Source organism: Neofelis nebulosa, chromosome 6 (genome assembly GCF_028018385.1).
Source record: "Neofelis nebulosa isolate mNeoNeb1 chromosome 6, mNeoNeb1.pri, whole genome shotgun sequence".
In the NCBI taxonomy this organism is placed as follows: Eukaryota; Metazoa; Chordata; class Mammalia; order Carnivora; family Felidae; genus Neofelis; species Neofelis nebulosa.
The window spans coordinates 132,541,801-132,553,443 of record NC_080787.1 but is presented as its reverse complement, the minus strand read 5'-3'; the positions used below and the strand labels follow the sequence as shown (position 1 = coordinate 132,553,443).

General features: G+C 44.2%; 1 protein-coding gene across 5 annotated transcripts in view; it reads left to right on the top strand.

The window, feature by feature from the left end:
- Positions 1 to 217: 217 nt before the first annotated feature.
- The window catches only part of HIVEP2 (HIVEP zinc finger 2), a 207,693-nt gene continuing 196,267 nt past the window's right edge, over positions 218 to 11,643 (top strand). For 2 of the 5 annotated variants that reach the window (XM_058735483.1, XM_058735487.1), the window contains exon 1: positions 218 to 1,273. The gene's annotated coding sequence lies outside the window, so the exon portion shown is untranslated. Of the gene's footprint in view, positions 1,274 to 1,544; positions 1,671 to 1,895; positions 2,005 to 11,643 lie in introns of those variants that run through there. The other 3 variants (XM_058735486.1, XM_058735484.1, XM_058735485.1) reach the window with 3 other exon arrangements.

The window sequence follows — 11,643 nt, the reverse complement described above, 5'->3', positions numbered from 1 at the left end:
AAGATGGGGGGGGGGGGCTTCCACGTCCCTAGAGGAAATTCTCAGGCTCTTGGAGACGCCCAAGTTTTTTTTTTTTGCATGACAAGTAGAGACTGGTTCTCGGGGGAGTTCCCCGATCCGAGCGAGCGGGAGCGCGGCCCTGGTCTTCCCGCCCCGAGCGGCCGCAGCGGGGCCAGGCCCTGCCCTCCCGGCCGCCTCCCTCCCCCGCCGCCCCGCCGCCCCGCGCGCCGCACATCCCTCTCCAGCTTGCCGACTCCAGACTGGTTTTTCTGGTTCAGCCTCCCTCCCTGGGACGCGCTGGGGGATCCGATGACGTCGCTGGCTGAGTCTCTCCCTCTTCCTCCCTCCTTCCCTCCGCCTCTCCCCCCGCCCGCCCTCGCCGCGCACTCCTCCTAGTAACTTCTGTTCGGGGAGGCGCTGCCAGGAATAACCCGGTGCGTCCACAGCCCGGGAGGGGAGGCGGCCGCTGCGGCTCCCGCACGCAGACTGCTTGCGGCCCGGGCCTCGCGCTCCCTCGCGAGCCCCGCGGCCCCTGCCCTGGGCCCATCTCCGTATAGTGTCAGAAAAATAAATAAAGGAAAGAGGAGCCTGGGCTGGCGGTCGGGATCTCTTCCCTCCCTCCGCGCCCGCCCTCCCTCTGTCCTTAAGGAAATGCTACCAGACACCCCCCACCAGACACGCTCAGCCTTGGCGAGGAGCGGCCGCCGCGGCAGCGAGAACAAGGGCACCAGGGGGGTTTCCTCCTCCTCCTCCTCTCCCTCCTCTTCCTCCTTCTCCTCTCCGTCCTCCTCCTCCTCCTTCTCAGCGGTGACTTTCCAGGTGAGCGGCCGCCGCTGCTGCGAGGATCCCCCTTGCCCGCTCGGGCTCGGGCCACCGCGTCGCGCCCTCCTCCCGCCCCTGTCACCCGGCGGCGGCCGGGAGCTGACAGCCGCCCGAGGGGCTCGCGGCCCAGAGGCGGGCAGCCGGCGGGAGGCGGGCTGGAGGTGAGAGGGTGGAGAGGAGGCGAGCGGGGCGCCGCCGAGCGCTGTCTCTCCCCGCCGGAGGAGGGTCTCCACAAAAACATCTTCGGGGACTGTGGCACAAGTCTTTGCCAAGTTGAGTCCTGGACCTTGAGGCTCCCCGGAGCCCGGAGCAACTTGGAGGGTCTCCTGGCTCGTTAACGATATTTCTACACGTCTCGACTTTGGGGTGCTGGGTGCAGCCTTGGGGCGCGCGGAGGGCGGACCGACCATTTGGGAGCGCAGAGCGGCGGGAATCTAGGTTCCTCGGCTCGGTAAGTGGCCTAGGCGCCGTGTTTTTCCTGCCTCCTTCAGCATTGGGAGCTTGTTTCACTTTATACTGAAATCGCCTCCGCCGGACTCGGTCGCGTCTCGCATCGCGCGCCCCCAGCCCCTTCCCGGTGTGGCGAGGGTGAGGGTCGGAGGGGGCGGGGATGGGGGAGACCTCGTCCGGGGGGGGGGTGGTCCGGCGCGTCGGGAAATGCGGGGAATACCCTGGCCGAGGATCTATGCAGATGAGGGGAGGCTGCTTTGCGTAATGTCCTGGGGGGAGGGGGCCGCGCGGGAGCGCTGGAGGCAGGAATGTGCCTGGTTACTAATGAGGGACGTGCACCGGCGCGCACCGCCGGGCCACCGCTGCGGCTGCCGCGGCCGCCGGCCGCCCGTCGTCAGGTAGCGGGGGAGGGGGCCGCGGGCGGGCGGCGGGCGCGCGGCGCGGGCCGGGGGCGGGCGGGCGGCGCGGGGGCCGGGCCGCCGGCCTGCGGCCGAGCGAGCGCGGCGAAGGCTGCTAGCTGTTGGCATTTCAGTGACTCCTTTCTCCTCCCGAGCGAGGAAGGAAGGAAGGAAGGAAGGAAGGAAGGAAGGAAGGAAGGAGAGAAGGAAGGAAACGAGGAAGGAGGGGACTGTCTCGATGGAAGGTTCAGGCGGAGGCGCCCTCGCCTTGCGGGTGCACCGGCCACAGAGCGGCTCCCGGCGCGGCGGGCTGGCCGGGGGCGCGTGGAGACGGGTGGGGGCGGTTTGCATGCGTGTTCGTCTGTGCGTCTGCCCGGGGACCGGGAAGGGACATGTGTGTTTGGGTTCTGCACTGTGGGGAGCTGGGTCTGCGCCTTTATGTCTGTTCCCTGAAGTGGGTGGAACGTTGGCCCGTTCCGGGAATGTTCCATGACGTGGTGCAGCCACAGGAAGGGGGTTAACGAGGGGCTCTCTGCCGCGGCGGTTCTGCCGGCTGCTATCAAAGCAGATGTGCTGCTGCTCCTCCTCTCTCACCTCCCTTCACCCCTCCCCCGCCTTTGCATTCTGTGCGTCTGGTGTTGGTAGGGGCGAGACAGGAAAACACTGCTCAGTGTGGGGGTGTGTGTAGGGGGTGGGGGTGATGTATGTGTGGTGTCTGTCGTATTTGGTGGGGGAGACTCCAGATTAGCTCTGACACCCCAGCTGTTATCGCAGATCGGTGCGCTTTATACGCATGTGCCTCTCGCGTTCTGTCCCTCTTACATAACACATCCAGTGCAGCAGAGGACACGAGAAAATGCGACCCCCAACTCTCCGAGCCCAAATTGGGTGAGGGGGTAGAAGGTCATGAAGTGTCCCTTCGTGTTGTCCTTCAGGGACGTGGCTTCCAGTGGAAAAAGGGAGGAGGGGAAGGAGGGTTTTCTTCAAGTGGCTCCTCTCCTGACTTGAAAGCATCTAACTGGAAAAGGACGGCAGGAACTAGTCCTCTCTAATGGGAAAGCTTTTACAGGCTTCGCCGAGGGAAAGTGGGTACTTTAACCTCGGGAGTGCAGAGAAGACAGAGGGTCCTTAATAGACACTTAGAGCAGCCGAGCAATAATATGTGTGGGGTAGGGGGGCAGTGGGGATGGCTTTGAGGGGACGGGAGGACTAACCTGATAATAGGTTTCGCTGGAGGCCTTAGGACACCTGTAATGGCTTAGAATTCGCACAGGAAGCAGTGTGTGCAACTGACATTGCAAAAGCCTTATTCTCTGCACAGTTTCTTAGGCCTAAAATGAACATAAAAAGGCTTGTTTCCGGTACTTTCATTATAATGGAAAATTTGAACCGATTGTTCTCCTTCCTTTTTTGCCATTTTAAAAATAACTCAGTCTACCTCCAAATAAATACTGGTGCTCTCTCCCACCCCCAAAGGCTAGACCTTGATAATTCACAAGAGAACTGCGTTTTTCTAGCATACTCAGGGCTCTAGTCAAGGGCTATTGATTTTTCTCTTCAGTACAGTTGTTTCTTTTGTAGCGCATAATCAAGCCCAGAAATTACTTGAAATATTAATAAGATCCTTTTTAATTAAATTTGCAATGATCTGTCCTCCTGGAAAAGGCCATTTAACTTTATTAGAAACATTTCCTCCAGTGATAAAGTAATATTTGGTGATATTTGTCCTTGAGCAAACCAAGTTATTTTAAATATTTGCATATGTATGTACAGAGATGTATGTTACACATAGTATGTATGTATTTATTACATATATATTAGAATTTGCAGATGTCTTTTTCTTTTTTACCCTGTAAAAGTGCCCAAACAAGATTTTAACCAAGTAGATTGTGTAATGAGTAGATTGGGTTTGATTTTTAGGATATAGGCCAGATGGTTTATCAAGACAGAAATACCCTCTAGGTGATAGCATTTTCATTAAGATGAAATTCCTGTGGAACACTAGGAAATCATGTTACCAGATGAGAAGTGTGCATTTTTATTTTGAGGTGAAAAGGATTTACCAACATCCACTAAATGATAGTGTGCTTTTCAAGTGTCATAATCCCTTTTGACCACTAGGTTTGAAATATGCAGTATATTTCTTATGTACAGAAAAATGTTACATGACAATGGTGAATCTTTTGAAAATTGTCTGAGTGTCTTGCTTTGAACATGGGTCAGGTATAAAACAAAATTCATTTGCTGGCATCTATATTTCTGTTACAATGATTGTGTTTTATGAGGTTGGCGTTTTTAGAGACTGCTTATATTTATGTAACGGTGTTTATGATTAAATTGATGTGAAATTGATTTGGGGACAATTTGGGGGAGTGGTAGCATGTTAATGATGGTACCAATTTAAAATTTAACTGATTTTTAACATGTTAGATCCTTGTGGAGGTGTTTGGAAAAATTTCACTGAAGTAGGTAAGGCATTTCTATATTTCTATTAAACATGGGATATGAAGGTGAATTTACTCTATGTGTGTTATCACATAATGAAGTCATGTCATTTGACTTTATTGAAAGATTAGCCAGTGGAATATTTTGATTGATCGGGCTCTTTTTACACAAGATGTGTTTTCAAATGTTCTTGTTACTATGAAAACAAAACAGAGAGAACACGAATGCAGGCGTTCCCTGTGAAATAATGGTACGTGTGTCTGCTTGAGCTTTTGACACTTCGTCACTATTCAGAAAAATCAGGTTTTGTTTTTTTATGCTGATTCCATTTTAAAATGAGGATTTTTTTCTTTTTTTAAGAATCTGCCTATTTTGAAATTTAAAGCAGGGTTTATTTCAACAGTAACAATGATAACATATAGTCTATTTGTGTTGGCTTTAGATTTTTCAGTTATCAGTAATTAGCTGAAGTTAATCTGAAAGCTTCAACATAGAAAAGTAGTTTTAAAGAGCTATAGAAAATGTTATTTGGCATGAGTGAAAAGCGTACTCCTTTAGAGTGTGGAAGCATTTAATTCCTGAGGTAGCGACTATTGTAATAAGGGAAAGATGGTTAAGATCAACTGGATGGATAGTTTGGGATCCAACAGGTTGCTACTCACCTAAGTCTGTTCAAAATAAACACTGTTTTCAAATTTTGGTTCCTAGTCAGCATCAACAGGACTCTATTGGTCTGTGTAACAGTCCTGTAGGTGGAGAAATGGTTCACAATTTAAACCTTCACCTGAAAATTCCAATGCTGTGCTTCTAGTTAATGAATTTATAAATGAATTCACCATGAATCCATATTTTGGCTAAAACAGGGTATGTAAGTATTGCAGCTTTCTAAGTGATATAAAAAGGAACAGAGGAAGTCTGCTATCTCAACTCAATGGACTTCAGGTTTCATAAGGAACTTCACACTATTAGTGTGTGTAGGGTTGCTGTAACCACATAGGCAGAGACTTCATTTATCTTGAGTAAAACCTCAGTGAATATTCCAGTGAGGTTTCTCAATGCTTGAAGCTGTGAATGAAGATTGAGAGAAAATGGGAAAACCTTGTGAAAATAAGATTGTGATTATTTGAAGGAAATAATATACATGATACAATTTTCCACTTGTTCCTGATACTTGATCACAACAACAACAAAAGCACTGCTTTCTATATGCTATTTATGGCATTGCTAACAAAAAGGAAGTTGTAAGTCAGTATTTGTAGCTGTGAGATGGCCCTAAGTAATTTGGACAAATATTTCAGCACTTCATCTATCATTGTGACATAACCAGTCTTCACGTATAAGAGGATAACACAGCATACTTGATCTGTACAATCTTTGGCTTCTGTGATGTTGATCCTGGCTACTAGACTAGCAGTCTTCAAGACTGAATTTAGAATAGAATCAGAACTGGTTAATAATTTGTGTCACTATTTTTCTGAGCCAAATATGTGCTAATCTTAACACATACTCATATTATTTGTCATTTGAGGTGTTAATTATGGCATTTGATCTATTCTACAAGTGTCCGTAACTGTAGATTTCCTATCTGCTTAAAATTTGAAGTCTGACTAGGTAGACATATTTGAAGAAAGTGCTTTGGAGAGAAGAGATGAAAATGATGCTTGTGTGCCTGAAGACACAGGGCGGAGAGCAGGTGGGGTTTGACCTACTACTTCTGGGTCACATGGTGATTGGAGGTAAGGTCAGGAAGTACTCAGGGCTAGGCAACATTTTTGACTTGTCACTCACATATAATCTTAGCTCTTTCTTCAGAGTACTATGACAAGTGACCCAGTCATCATTGATCAATACAACTTATTCATCCGTTTATTCAACAAGTATTTATTATGGATTAGGCTTTTGGTAGACACCAAGGATATAATGATGATCCAGACCAGAAAAGGAGCTTCTAATCTAGTGGGCTTGACAGATATGAGGCATGAGGTGAGCCAACATAAATAAAGCCACATTAGTTATGAGTGCTCTCGAAGAAACAGAAAGGAGCGTATCATAAGTGTATACACCTATTAATAAGTGTATACACCTATTAATGAGTGTATAAAAATAAGCAGTATATCACCCTTGTCTGAAGAGGTAATATTTGAGCTGAGACTGAAGAATAAACTATGGTCAAGTGGAAAGAGGTGGAGAGAAAGAGTGTATTGTACAAAGAGGGAATAATGCAAATATCTTGAGATTGGGGGATGTACAGTGCTTTGAGGAATTGAAAGCAAGCCAGTGGGGCCGAGGGTACATAACTAGAGAAATGAGGCGAGGTGTGGCCAGATTACGTGGTCAGTACCACATGAAAGATTATCTAACCTGGCATAAATGGGCACTGTCCTTGGAAAATCAGGACATATGACATACTATTGGCTATGTCAGAAGTAGATCATTGGAGAAAGAATTTTGGGGGGCAGGGTCTAGAAGTTGGAGGAGCCTTATGTATAACATGTGTCTCTTCACAAGTACTTCAACGTCAGTGGTCCTTGACCCCTGGAGGTTTGTTACGACTCCATGTGCTAACTTCGGTTTGAGGGGTTTAATTGTAGGTTAGCTTATTATTATTTGCAGGTAATTTTTCTAAGAATAAATAATTTAAATTAAAAAATACTTATTTGAGGATCAAGTTAACTGAATTGGTCAACACCGTTGATTCACTTAATGAATAACTACCAGTTCCGAGGTCTTTCAAGGTCGTTGTTTGAAGAACCGATTCATCTTTAGAACCCTGCATAAGCTGGATCTATATGTTTCTAAACAGCTAATGAAACATTCAAGTCCCCAGATAATTTCTCTTCATGACTGCAAATACTGGAACCTTTGGAAAAATTTAGCTCTTTTTTTTTCTTTTCTTTTTTACCTTCTGTATGATTAAGGGTCAACGTAATACAAAAGAGTGGAAAAAGAGGTTAGTGAAAATAACATTCCTTTATGTAATCTTGGGCTCCTACTCCATTTTGTCAACTGTTATCACTTAATTAATTTGCTCCCTGTTTTAAAATTCATACAATATAGAAATTTCAATTTAGGTGGCAAAAACAGTCAGTTTATGGAAGTGGAGCTCCAAGCTTAGGCTCTGGAGTCAGACTGGGGGGGGGGGGCAGAATATGAGTAATTGAGAGGTAAGAGGATGATGATCCTTGACTTGAATTTGTACAATCTAGAGAAGACATATGGCTTGTTAAATAAACTTTACTAAAACGTACGAGCGAAAGTATAATATAAATGGAAGCATTTTTTTTTTTTTCCATCTGCAAAGATTAGAGGGTCTTTGTGGGAGGAAGTAAATTTTGATCGGGGGCCTTGAAAGTTGAGTAGAATTTCAGTAAATCCTACTAAGAGGGAGGGGCGGTGCCCATTGAATTTGATCTGGAGTGGTGGGACATTGTTGTGCCAAGGGAGAGGAAGAGTACGGCGAACCTGGAAAGGTCCATTGGTTCCAGACCATGTGGGCCATGAAGCCCTCCTGAGAAAGCTGGATTTCACCTAAGGTTTTTCAGCAGAGGAGTGATGCTATGACGTGTGGGTGTTCAGAAAGATTATAAACGTCTAGGGGATGCATAGCTTGGTGGCAGGGTGGCCATTAAATTGGTATAAGGCCCCAAAAGACGTAATGAAGGTTGACACCACTGCATGACAGTGTGAACTCTTTTGTCTTGTTCATGGACATCTTAATAATAAATAACAAAAGTGATTAAGTATTTTGATAAACATGGTCAAATACATACAGCAGATCGTCAGTCTAAGCTGTGTCTTCAGTATACAGTACTGCATTTTTAGTTTAACCTACTCTACAACTCTTTCCTCGGAACAGTCTTTATAAATAGTAATAGTGAAAGTTGGCCACCAAACAAACGATAACTTATAAAAATGGCTATACTTAAAATGATAACGCACTTATGTTTTTAGGTGTAAATATTTAAGGAATGGATAGATGATTCGTTTTGTGGCTCATTAGAATACCGGTTTTTAATTGATACCCAGTTGTATCTAAATCATGACAATACTGGACGGATAGTGTAGGGCAGTGTATTTGGAAGGCAGTGTTTTTTGACAAAGATTTATCTGGTGGTTTCATTTTCTCTGAAAAAGAAAGCAGGAGATCAGCAAAGCTCTTGTTATTTGCATTGTGGCAGATTCACTTGATTTCTGAAGGCCAAGAAAAAGGTGGGACTTTTCAAACTGGGCGGTGGGGAAATGTCAGACACACCCTCGTTTGTATTTGCTTAGGGGGCCTTAGGCATGCATATATGTCCAGGTATGCATGTGTGCATGCATGCACATGTATACTAATCTTAGAAAATCGTATGTATTTAGTGAGAAAGAAAAATTTGATACTTAAAATACAAGCATGAATTTTCATCCTGATAGTTGCAGAAAGAATTTCTTTTAAAATGGAGATTAGGTCTAATTCCATATAAAGAAGATTATAGCAAAGGTAATTTAAATTGTAAGTAGCTTTGTTCACTAAAATGCTAGATTCATTTGAAACAGTGTTTTATTTCTTTTGGAAGCCAGACAACTAGTTTAATAGTGTACATATGAAACACTAATTTGGCTTGTTAATTGGATGCAATTAAACTGAGGTTATTTTATACTGCTTAATTGTCTGAAAATTACACGTGTTGCCATGCCTGTGTAATGTGAGGCAAAAACTGGGACTATCGTGGAAGTAGAGGTGGAGGGACATAAGGTCTAGAAGTGTCTTTGCAATTAGCTTTCTGTAAAAACTTGGAAACAAGTCCTTTAAACTCTCTGGACTTCCTTTGGAAACGAAAGGATTGGAACAGATGGGCTTCTAAAGCCTCTTCCAACTCATCATCTATCAGTTTATAAATTCTACTTTGTAGTTCTAGAGAATGCAGTGTCATTATATTCTGTAATTATGGTATTACGAGGATGAACTAAACACTTTTATAAAATCAGCACAGTGCCAATTTAGCAAATCCGTTAGAAGGAAGGGCATTTAGGCTGAAGGAGCGCTTATTCTGTGCCAGGCTGCTCACCAGGCACTCTCCAGTGACAGCCGTGAGAAGATTTGGTATTATTACCTTCATGTTTACACTTAAGGGGATTGAGACTCAGAAAGGTTAAATGGTGTTTGCAGGGACAACTCTGATAGTAAGGAAGTATGATTTGAACTCAGGGTGTTAGGCTCCAGACACAATTGGTCTTTTCACCATTTCACGCAGCAGCATAAGCAACAGTTAAACAGCAAAATTTTTGCAAAAATTAAAAAAATTAAATTGCCAACCATTTTGATCACTTCGCACAGTGTTTAATCTTAGTAGTTTAGGCATACCCGTCAGTGTGATACACACTGTATGAAGGAGGTAGCCTTGGGGCTAAGAGCTTGGATTTAAAGTCTGACAGAACAGGGTAAATTCCAGCACCACCACCAGCTCTAGGGAATTTCGGAAGGTCAGTTAACCTCCTGCAGGTTACAAAATGAGGATGATAATATCTGCTTAAGGGTCATTGTGAAGTTTTTTAATGAGAATATGTGTACCTGTCTCACTGAGCACATAGTAAAACGTTAAATATCTGGCAGCTATGATTATTATTATGAAGAAATTACACCAAGGGTGCCTGGGTGGCTCAGTCGGTTAAATGTCCGACTTTGGCTCAGGGCATGATATCGTGGTTCGTGAGTTCGAGTCCCACGTCTGGCTGTGTGCTGACAGCTCGGAGCCTGGAGCCTGTTTCATATTCTGTGTCTCCCTCTCTCTTTCCCCCTCCACACTCCTGCTCTGTCTCTCAAAAATAAATAAAAACATTTAAAAAATTTGCAAAAAAATAAAAAAAGAAATTACACCAAAAGAAAAGAAAAACACAGGAGAACCTAATTTTGCTGTGACAGTGAAATGATCACTTTCACATTTTCAAGTGGTCTATTAAACTCTTGATGGAAATGGTTTAAGAAACGATGTCAAAATGCCCATGTTTCTCAGCAGTTAACAAATGAAAATATCAATTACAGTTTGGGGTATTTTTCATTCAGCTCAGACAGTGCTACACTAGTGAGGTGAACTAAATTCTCTGGTTCTTTGTGGATCATCCTTCTGGAGTTTTGTGGCCTAAAAATAGCCTGTAGGGCCTGAAATTACCCAACTTGAACTTCTACGTAAATCGCAAGAGCTGGAGAACCAGTGTTTACTCATGAGGCCTTGGACTTGCTTAGGAGACACAACTGGAGTGTTCCCGGGACTGCTGACTTTTAAACAAACATTTATTAATTCAACAAAAATTTATTAAGCGCCTACCTGCTCTGGGAAAGGTGCTCTTCTAGACACTGGGGATTCATCAGTGAATAAAATAGCTAAAAAAAAAAAAAAAAAAAAAATCCCTGTCCTCATGGCGTTTATATTCCAGTGGACTACTTTAGAAACTTTTCATGGCAAATTTAGTCATTGTACTACTTTCCAGTGTTTTTGGAAATCTCTACTTTCATATTGTGTCTCTCAACCCAAATAACAGTTAAAGAAGCATTGCAAGTCTTACTAAATCACTCATGAAAAAATCCCATTTATTATACCCATATCTGTATCTATATTTTTCATAGTAAGGTAGTTTTTGAAGACGTACTATTTATTACTATTTTTTGCATAACTAAATATAGCACTAGTTTTTTATTTTTTTAAAAAAATTTTTTTTTTCAACGTTTTTTATTTATTTTTGGGACAGAGAGAGACAGAGCATGAACGGGGAAGGGGCAGAGAGAGAGGGAGACACAGAATCGGAAACAGGCTCCAGGCTCCGAGCCATCAGCCCAGAGCCCGACGCGGGGCTCGAACTCACGGACCGCGAGATCGTGACCTGGCTGAAGTCGGACGCTTAACCGACTGCGCCACCCAGGCGCCCCTAGCACTAGTTTTTTTAAAAAAAACCCTCTTTATGATTCAGCATTATGGCCTTTCCTAACTTGTAGAATCTAGTTCTGCTTACTTTTTCACAAGGAAGAGAAGAAAATGGTTTTTAAATGACACATTTTATTGTAAACTGCATTTATCAGATTGTTAAGGTGAAGAGATTACCACGGCTTTTATTTGGAATGTATATTTTTATTCTTATTTAAATGAAGTTTTCATTTTTTTTTTTTACCGATTATTTTTATTGTCAAATTTCTAGTGGATTAGGATGGTTTATATTTTCACAAAAACGTGGAAACACAGGGCACGGTGTATAGTAGGCAGGCAGTAGGGATTTGGTGAATGTGGAAAGTCCAAATTCTCAAGAAGCTTGTACTCTAAATGGTGAGAAAAGAGGTAAGATGGCGGTTGGGGGGGGGGGCGGTGGTCATCAGAACGAAAGGAGGGGTCATGTCTCCGTTAGTCTTTGCTCTGTAAGTTTTTCTTCAGCTCTATAAGGAGTCCCCTGGGAAGCACACCCAGCAATCACACTTCTTGTAGCACAGTCAGGGTCTTCTTGGTCTCTGCACTTCCCGTTTGATTTCACAACAGTTGCTCAGATCGAGCCATTTTGAGGC